At 40.6% G+C, this 10,207-nt stretch overlaps 1 pseudogene; it reads right to left on the reverse strand.

Annotated features, from left to right (window-relative positions):
* Positions 1–5,095: 5,095 nt before the first annotated feature.
* Positions 5,096–6,009, reverse strand: LOC101426741 (olfactory receptor 4A47-like; annotated as a pseudogene).
* Between the last annotated feature and the right edge of the window lie 4,198 nt (positions 6,010–10,207).

Here is a 10,207-nt window from a genome sequence, read left to right on the forward strand (position 1 = left end):
ATTCTTTAAAAAAACAAAAACAAAAGACATCTTCAAACTTAAAAATCATATATGATCCAACTGAAATTGTGTAAAGGGGACAGCCTATACATGGCTAACTATTTTAGCTAGTATAATAAAATGGAAAAAATAAATGAGCTTTTATATGATACAAGATAAAGATGAGAAAAATTAAAAATGAATGTAGAAATTAATTACAATAAGAAAAACTATAAAAATATTTCTGCGGTCACCCCTCGGGCTGAAGTGTGGTTTGCTGGCCTGGTGGGGGAGCAGCCGCGGCAGGCCAAGCCGCTGCCCCCATAATAGGGTGGCTGGTCGGACTCACCGCCACCCCTGAAGGAAGCTCGGCATGGGCGCAGAGTGCCCTCGGGTCTCCCCTTCTCGGCAGCCATGCTTCCGCGGCCGCCCCTCCTCCCGGATGGCGCCACATGATGCCTGTGGGGTGGCACCCTTCTTCTTCTTTCTCCCTGCGCAGGCGCAGGGTGGAAAATTCCAGTCTGCCCTTTTCCCCTCCCCCGACAGCAGCAACAGCCAGGCGTGGGCGGAAAAATCCAGTCTGCCCTTTTCCCCTCCCCCGACAGCAGCAACAACCAGGTGTGGGCGGGAAACTCAAGTCTGCCCTCCACCCCAGCAACAGCAGCCACCAATCCCTAAACCCTGCCCCTTCCCCCAGCAACAGCGACAGCCAATCCCTAACCACCACGCCTCCCCCGTCCAGTACCGCCCACTGACCTTTCGCCAGCAACCAATCAGAACAGGGCATGGCTTTGACCAATCAGCCTTCCCCAGCCCCTATAAAACTGTTGCCTCTCCCTCAATAAAGTGGACTTGCGTGTTTACCTTGTCTCCGTGGTAGTTCTTCTGCCGTGCGCCCTCCAGTCCTGAGAGTCCCCGACAAGGGCCTGGCCTCCCTTGTCCCCAGTTTGTCGCCTGCTTCTCCGGGCGACCCCTTCGTCGCCGGCTTCGCCGTGCAACCCCGTCAGCCGAACCGCGCAACCCCTTGTGAGACCGATCCCTCGTCTGCTGCCGGACCAACCCCTCGTCCCAAGTGGGACCGACCCCTCGTCCCAAGTGGGACCGACCCCTCGTCCAGAGCTGGACCGACCCCTCATCCGCAGCCAGACCCCACCTCTACCGACCGAGCAAGCCGCCGCAGCTGGTTCCCAACGTGGGGCAAAGCAACCCCACCACAGCACAACGTGGGGCAAGGCAACTCCACCACAGCCTCACTCCATAACCTGGCGGCCCCCCCCTCCTCTCTTCTCTCCTTGGGACTTCTCTCGTGCAACATTGCTGCTACCTGAGCCTTGGCTACCTCATATGATCCACGGCGGTCTGGGAGAATCGTTGGATGGCTTTCTCCTTCCATGTCGGGGGCTTATACCGACCCGCTATGATTAAGAGGAGCCTTGGATTTCTCGGGAGTGCGCGCTTGCACGTCTGAAGTAATCCTACCACAGCCCTACGCCCTCCTCTCTTCTCACCCCTATCTTTTCACTCTGCATTGCTGCTCCTGAACCTTGGTGACCTCATATGATCCACGGCGGTCTGGGAGAATCGCTGGATGGCTTTCTCCTTCCATGTCGGGGGCTTATACTGACCCGCTATGATTAAGAGGCGCCAATAAAACTCTCAGGAGCGCGTGCCTGAGCACCTCCACCCCTGCCTTCACCTCTGCCTCCTCCCCTCCATGCTTACTCCCCTTTGCCTTGCTCCACTGCTCGTTGTTCCGCCCTCCCCTCGTCGGGGCCTTTTCTTGGCCCGCGACCACTGTCGGAGCCCCACCGGCTCCGACCCCTCGTCTCACCGCACACCTCGGCTCCCATCGCCGCGCTCTCAAGGTAAGGGCCCCTTTTCTTATCAGCTCCAAAAGGCCATTAGCAATGCGTAACATCCTATCTGCTAAGCAAGCCCCACGAGTTCGGGCCCTCGCCGGTCTCCTAGACACTCACTGGTGTAAGATCTCTTTGAAACAGCTTCAAGTATATTGGGACCTTCTTCTCCCCTTTAATCCATGGCTTACCACGTGTCAGCTCTGGGACCCGGATACCTACACTCGCCTTATAGATAGGGTCACTTTTGCTGTGGAGCAGGAAGGTAAAAGATTCCCTCCTGGCTTATTACAGGAAACATGAAGTCCAGAAGAAATCTTGAAGGGTATAATCTATGATATGCTATATAAAAAAAGATTTAAAAGCAGCTATACCAAGAAAGTAAGAATTATGAGTCAACTGTAAATAAATTATATATTTCTGTTAATGTGTTGTAATTGTTCTGTGTTTGTCTGTCTGTTCGTTCAATGTCAACATATATTGTGATACCTCCGGATGGTAAATATAAATTACTAGAAATCTTTAAAAGAGCTCTATTCAAATGGCCAAAAATTAAATAAGTGCTTATATTAATACTTAAGTTTATTATATTAATACATAAGTTTAAATGTTAATAAGATATCTACAATTAAAAAAAAATTGTAAGTCTTAATTAACAAAATTAACTGTACGTCTTCATAAAAAGTTGTTCTTGCCTAGATTAAAATGAATAACTTATTTTTCTTCACAGGATAATATAAAGAATGTAAAACTTATATGAATATTAAAAAGGTTAAAAGTTTGTAAAAATGCTAACGGAAATGTAATACGTTTTGCAAAAAGACGTATTTTGTCCTAAAGTAGGATGGCTAATTTTTCATAAACTCTTGAAATTTAATTTGCATGCGGCAAGTGTAAAAGGTATTGTGATAACTTTATCTTCAATATTTATCTTCAAAATTTATCTTCAATAGTCTATATGGTTATAAATAATAATAAAAGGTTTAATAAAGCATTGTTTACATTAAGGTATTAAATGGCTAATTCCAAAAGGTCATTCTTAAATATATATATAAAAACTGAATTGATGATAATAATAATAAAAGGTAATTTTATAACAGGAAAGATTAACAGCAACCTAGCTCCCCTGCCAACTTGCTTTTAGGAAATGGTTTCTAATATTGCATGTTACTAAGTATTTAAAGAAAAGTTATTCTTAAGGAAACAGAAGATGATTTTGTCTTTGCAGCCATTGTCTATTTAGCAACACCCCTCGCTATCGGCCTAGCCACTGTTGCACCAGACGATTGGAACCTTAAACAAAGACTCCTCCTCACTGTCATCTTCCTATCTATCGTTACTATATTTACTGCCCTCATTCTCCTTCTTTTATAAAGCAGTCTCCTACAAACCACAAAGCTTCTGTCTTAAACATACCATTCTCAACCCTATCCTCTAAATGATCTTCTCACTTCCCCCACAGCCTTTAATACTTTATTTCTTCCTCATAACCTTTGCTTTCTTGATAATATTTTCCGCCATCTGTCTAGCCGCTACCGCCCCAGAAGATTGGAACCTCGGCCAACGAATTCTACTCTCCATCGCCTTTCTGTTTATTATCCTCTTTTATGCTTTACTCCTTATCTTCCTCCCATAATGACTTCACCAAGCCTCCTCTTGTCCAAAACCATCACCCTTCTTTTCCTCACACTCCCCATTGCACTCACCAACCCCAGCCATCAGCCTTTTAATTGGACAGTAAGCCTCTGGCAGGAAAAAGTAATCCTCTCCTACAGTGTCTTCGCTGCCAAGGAGAGATCAACTACCTGCAACGCGCTGTCATCCTGGACTTTTAACAACAGATGGATCTTATAGCCGCCGAGATCAACAAGAATTGGACATTGGCCACCCTTGCTTGCAACGGCAAGATACCACCCCCTAAATTGTACATTTATATCCCCGTCATACTCACCTCCCTCTTCAGCCCCGCTTCCCTCATTGCTTACTGCCTCTTGGGCCTCAGCTACTTGTTGCTGCTGCCATCCTGGTCCTTATTTGAAAAGAAGGGGAAAATGCAGTCACCCCTCGGGCTGAAGTGTGGTTTGCTGGCCTGGCGGGGGAGCAGCCGCGGCAGGCCAAGCCGCTGCCCCCATAATAGGGTGGCTGGTCGGACTCACCGCCACCCCTGAAGGAAGCTCAGCATGGGAGCAGAGTGCCCTCGGGTCTCCCCTTCTCAGCAGCCATGCTTCCGCGGCCGCCCCTCCTCCCGGATGGCGCCACACGATGCCTGTGGGGCGGCACCCTTCTTCTTCTTTCTCCCTGCGCAGGCGCAGGGTGGAAAATTCCAGTCTGCTCTTTTCCCCTCTCCCGACAGCAGCAACAGCCAGGCGTGGGCGGAAAAATCCAGTCTGCCCTTTTCCCCTCCCCCGACAGCAGCAACAACCAGGCGTGGGCGGGAAACTCAAGTCTGCCCTCCACCCCAGCAACAGCAGCCACCAATCCCTAAACCCTGCCCCTTCCCCCAGCAACAGCGACAGCCAATCCCTAACCACCACCCCTCCCCCATCCAGTACCGCCCACTGACCTTTCACCGGCAACCAATCAGAACAGGGCATGGCTTTGACCAATCAGCCTTCCCCAGCCCCTATAAAACTGTTGCCTCTCCCTCAATAAAGTGGACTTGCGTGTTTACCTTGTCTCCGCGGTAGTTCTTCTGCCGTGCGCCCTCCAGTCCTGAGAGCCCCCGACAAGGGCCTTGCCTCCCTTGTCCCCAGTTCGTCGCCTGCTTCTCCGGGCGACTCCTTCGTCGCCGGCTTCGCCGGGCGACCCCGTCAGCCGAACCGGGCAACCCCTTGTGAGACCGATCCCTCGTCTGCTGCCGGACCGACCCCTCGTCCCAAGTGGGACCGACCCCTCGTCCCAAGCAGGACCGACTCCTCCTCCAGAGCTGGACCGACCCCTCGTCCGCAGCCAGACCCCACCTCTACCGACCGAGCAAGCCGCCGCATATTTCAATCATTAATTCATTACATTTTAATTGATTTCCTACTATTATATTCACTATACTTTTCTAGGTGCAGTAACAAGACATTATAGAACTTATCTTATAGTAGGAAAATGTTATTTAATAGCCCTAATAGCCAATTCTTTAATTTAAAAATGATGATGATTTTGAAGGTTAGAGAGTGCTGCGTCAGATTTAAGGTGATTTCTGGATTCTAGAAGATGTTCCCTAAAGCAAAATGACTTTCTTGTGACAGATAATGCACGTATTTGCTACTTCATCTGACTTTTCTTTTCCAGAGCTTCTTCATAGCATTTGTCATCTCTGAATTTCTCAGAGTATATATTAAAGGGTTTAGCATGGGGGTTATAACTGTGTAAAATGTACTCAATGATTTATCAATAGGGAAGTTTCTAGCAGGTCTTGCATACATAAAAAACAAGGGAACAAAAAAAAGACAACTACAATGATGTATAAACCACATGAGGAGAGGGCTTTCCTCTTTCCTTCCAGACTAAGGTTCTTTAAGGAGTGCAAAATGACACCGTAAGAAATGAATAAGAGCAGAAGCACAATACTGCAGATCAGCCCTCCATTAGCCACCACAACATAGGTGTCAGTAACAGACAAGTTTCAATAAAGGGTACATGTCACAGATAAAATGATCAATGATATTGGGACCACAGAAGGGAAGCCCATGAAGATAGATAAGTTGAATTACAGAGTGCAGAAAACCCTCAATCCAGGACACTGTTAGCAGCACAACGCACACCCATCGCCTCATGATAATCAAATTATGCAAGGGCTTACAAATGATCACATAATGGTCATATATCATGGCCAACAGAAGAAAGACCTCTGATCTACCAAAGAAGTGCCCTGTAAAAAGCTGGATCATACAACCATGGAAGGGTATGGTATTTTGTCCAATGAACAAGTCTGAAATCATTTTGGGGGAAAGGATGAGGCATAAATGACATCCATAAAGGATAAACTAGCAAGAAAGAAATACATAGGTCAGCCCAGGGACTTACTGACAGTTACTATCACGACAGTTACTGTCATGAGCAAGTTGCCCACCATGGTCAAAATGTAGAAGAGCAAGAACATAACAGAGAGTACTTTCTGTTCCTTTGGATTCTGTGTGAGACCCAGAAGTATAAAGTTTGTCACATTGTTCCTTGGTTTCATCTATTCCTTAATTGATGTTTCTATCAGATCTTAGAAATGGTTTACTTGTAAAACAAAGAAAATATTTTGCATGTTAGAAAAGCTTAATCTTTTATTTATTTATTCAATCAAAACATGGGAATGGAGCCTCTTTTTCTCTCATAACACTCATGGACATTGGGATTACCAAGTTTTATATGATAATTCCCCCCCTTCAATGATTTGTTACATATTTATGAGGTCAGACAAAAACAAACCAATATATACGTGTTATTTATAAATACATTCATGTGATTCTAAGGGCACAAAATAGAGTAACATTTAAATCAAACTGTGATCAGAGAAGTTGTCCCAGATTAAGCAATGTTTTAAATAAGTTTAAAAGGAGAAGTGATATTTGGCTTAAACAAGAGAGAATGAAAGGCAATTATTTGAAAAGGCTCAGGATGTATAAAGTCACAAAAGTGCAAACATAATGACCCATTTAAGGTATTTTACATATTTAAAATGAATTGAAGAAATAATAAGTGGAAGGCTATAGACCAAAGGTCATTGTCCTTAATTTCCAGCCAACTCACTGAAACCTCCTTTCTATTGTCTTTTGTTTAGATCTTCCTGATTTTCTTAACCTATAAAAGCTAAAGCATCCCAATTTGCTATATGTAGCTTGTATCTCTCCTCTAGTGTATAAGCTTATATATTGCGACACCATTATGAGACCACATTTTTATAAGACTAAATTTTTAATTTTCTACACTAACCTATTCCTTCCTAGTTTTTCCCCATCTCATTAAATATTTCCACCTTCTATGTTATTGTAAAGAATAAATATCCCACAGTATCTTTCACTCCTTAAATCCCTGTCATTAATTAGTTTAACAAATCCTGTTCACTCTACCTTCAAAATATATCACAACTTGGATTATCTTCACTACTTCCCTGGCCTACTGCAATAGGCTGCCACAGGTCTGTCTGTTTTCTTTTCTTTTTTTTTTTTAATTATTTATTTATTTTTAAAACTTACATTCAGAAAATATGAGGTCCCATTCAACCCCACCGCCCCCACCCCCCACTCCCCCCACAGCAACACTCTCTCCCATCATCGTGACACATCCATCGCCATTCATTTCTCCAATAATCGGTGCTCCTGTAGCAGCTCTTATGATACATTTTTCAAATTTGATTTTGGTTGTGCCATTCCTCTGTTCAAACCCATCATGGATTACTATAAAACAGTTAGTGATTTCCAATCTTCCTATTCTGGACCACAACAGAATAAATAAATAACCTGTTTTGTTAACTCCCCTAATTATTCTTTTAAAGTTTTCATTTTTGTTCAGAATTTATGATATTTCTCAAGTATGCAGAATAATTTTCCATTTCCTTAGTTCAGGATATACTTTTATAAACATAAATAATAGATATTGAAAAAAGGTATATTGTAAAGACTAACCTTTCATTAATTAATTTAATGGAAAAAATGTTTATAGAACACCAATTTGTGTGAAGTCTTTCAAATAGTAGACTCCCAGACATCAAAGAGGGTGTGCTATCTCATTAGGTTCAAGATTTAGTCCAGAACTCATTATGCTGAAGGTGAAATCAGGTCTACTTATTTTTCAGATCCTCTATTTTTCAATGATACTGAACTTGCCTTGAAGAAGTCTCCAATCAGCTACTTGATAATTACAGTTGCTTAAAAATATCTCCTCCCCATTCATAACATTAGTGTACAGACTATTAAAAACAAAAAACCTAATTCTACTATTGATTTTCATAAACCTCATCATTAGTTGAATGTAAAATCAGTTTACCTTACTCAAAATTTCTATCACATTCATGCTTTGAGCACCAATTATATAGAGAGAAAATATTTCTTTTGATAAAACCTATTTTTAAAACACTATATTTTTCTAAAACTGGCTGGGGGGATTATTAAATAATATTCACCACACTTAGTTATACTTTTAATTTTGTAAAATTAGATGTTGGTAGCTATTATGATCTTTATAAGTATCTAATGAAATAATATGTAGTACAGTTCCTGGACAAAAATAGGTACACAATCTTTGTTTTGTTATAAAGTATTGAAAACTTCAATTTCTATATATCAGAATTTATCATAAGCTTATATCCCTCTGAAATACAAAACAAAATATGCTGAAAAAATTTTCATTCCATTGACTCCATTAAAAACACACAAAATATATTAATGAGAGGAAATAATAAAATCACAATCATTTTTTATGTTTAACTGCGTCAGATGCTATGTCCGTATGTATACACATATACATCACTCATTGAAATATATTTGTATATATTACAATCAAATTTAGTGAATCACATTTAACCTTTATAATAACAAGTATTTTTATACCCATTTTATATTTGAAGAAACCAATTCTAAATATGTATATAATTTTCCCAAATAACAAAACGATTTGGGATCTAATTTTGATTTACTTCAAAAACCTTGTGTTGCTAGCTGAAGCTGTTTTTTGTTTTGGTTTTGGTTTTTGGTTTCTTAACTGCTCATTTCTTACAAGCTCAAGTGAAATTAATTCCTACATAGAAAGAAAATGCTCACAATTGATAAGTGTGGTTTCCACTACTAGCTATTCACAGCCTTACCTTTTGAAGCCCTATTCCCAATCTGAATGAAGACTTTTAGGTCACTCATATGCACCTGGAAATCCCTCTTTCTATCAAGTATGACCACAGAAGGAAAAAATCTGCCTTCTTCCTTGGGGATAGATATGACTTCATATGTTTGTGTGTGTCCATTTCTCCACTGAATTTTCTGAAGATTTCAGAAAATTTTACTTGTATAGTAGATATATTTAAAAGGAAACTATATTGAAAACATTAAAGTAAAATTTCATTTTTTAAAGTAATTTCTTCAAAATGCAAAAATGCAAACATAAGAAGATAGTAACCAGAGAAATTTTTTCTAGTAGCTTTTTATCCAGTACGTGAAAGAGAAAAATATCAATTCAGGTTTTTTGCCCCAATTCTACTGTGTTGGTTTGGAACAAAAAAAGCTATACATGAAATTATTTTAGAGTGTTGGAATGGCACAAACTAGTTGTGATTGAGATATTGCGCTTATTAAGTCTTTTTCTAATGGGGCTTTAAGCTTACTTAGCTGATATAATAATGGCTGCTTTTAAGAAGATAATGTATTCTTCCCGACAGGAACAAAGAACACCGGGTCTTTTAACCTTTCTAACTACAATATTTAATATTGAGTCCTGGAATTGGAATGTGTCCAAAACTGCTTCTTACTTAATTAAATTCAATGGGATTTTACACACAATGTTGAAAGAATATCTATATTTAAAGCTTTAGACCAATCACATAATTGGCATCAAGAAGATGTAACATTGCGGAAAAATTAGCTTCCAAACCATTAAAAGTTAAGTTGCTGTTGAGAATAAAATATCAAACTACTTATGTTTTGCAATGAGGTGAAATTATCACTTTTTCCCCAATTTGCGATAGCAAATTTTCCTTGCCTTGCCTTAAAACTCGAATGATTCTTCCTTAATGTTTTTTAAAATGTGTTAAAATTTAAATCCAATTTAGATGTAAGAACTAATTGTTCATACAATTCATTATTTTTTTTTAATTGCTGAGAAAATATACTCAAGTACTATTTTATGGTATTAGGTTACAGGGGTTATTCAAACAGAAAAAAAATTCTTTTTAGATTGACCTTACAAGAACATAAGCTAACGACTTAGAGATCTAATATAGTCTGTGATAAGTTCTATAAAGACAGTAGTGCACTATGACAGAAAATAAGTGGATAAATTCTACTGTGGATGCGGAAGTCAAGGACGATGATGTTAGTAGTTGCTATTAATGCAAAGAGCCAAAGAATTAGAAGTTGTTACCATGAGAAATGCTGTTACAAGTGGAAGGATAAACATTGAGAAGACTTTGGCAGGTTTAAGACTCCTAAAAATCAGTGGGTCTGGAGGGTAAACAGGAAAGGGAGAAAACAGGACATGATGAGGCTGAAAAGGTGAATAGGTACCAAAACTTGAGAATATTATAGACCTTGTGAGGAATTCGTATTTTATTTAAAATAAGAGTAAACAAGCGTTTTTATTAAGGAAGCTTCCATCTGGCAAAATATGTCAAAAATAATATAGAAGAGTTACTTGAGATTTGCTGTGTAAACATAAGCTATTTGTGCTAGTGGCAGGAGGTTGAG

The sequence above is a fragment of the Dasypus novemcinctus genome, chromosome 10, assembly GCF_030445035.2.
Source record: "Dasypus novemcinctus isolate mDasNov1 chromosome 10, mDasNov1.1.hap2, whole genome shotgun sequence".
In the NCBI taxonomy this organism is placed as follows: domain Eukaryota; kingdom Metazoa; phylum Chordata; class Mammalia; order Cingulata; family Dasypodidae; genus Dasypus; species Dasypus novemcinctus.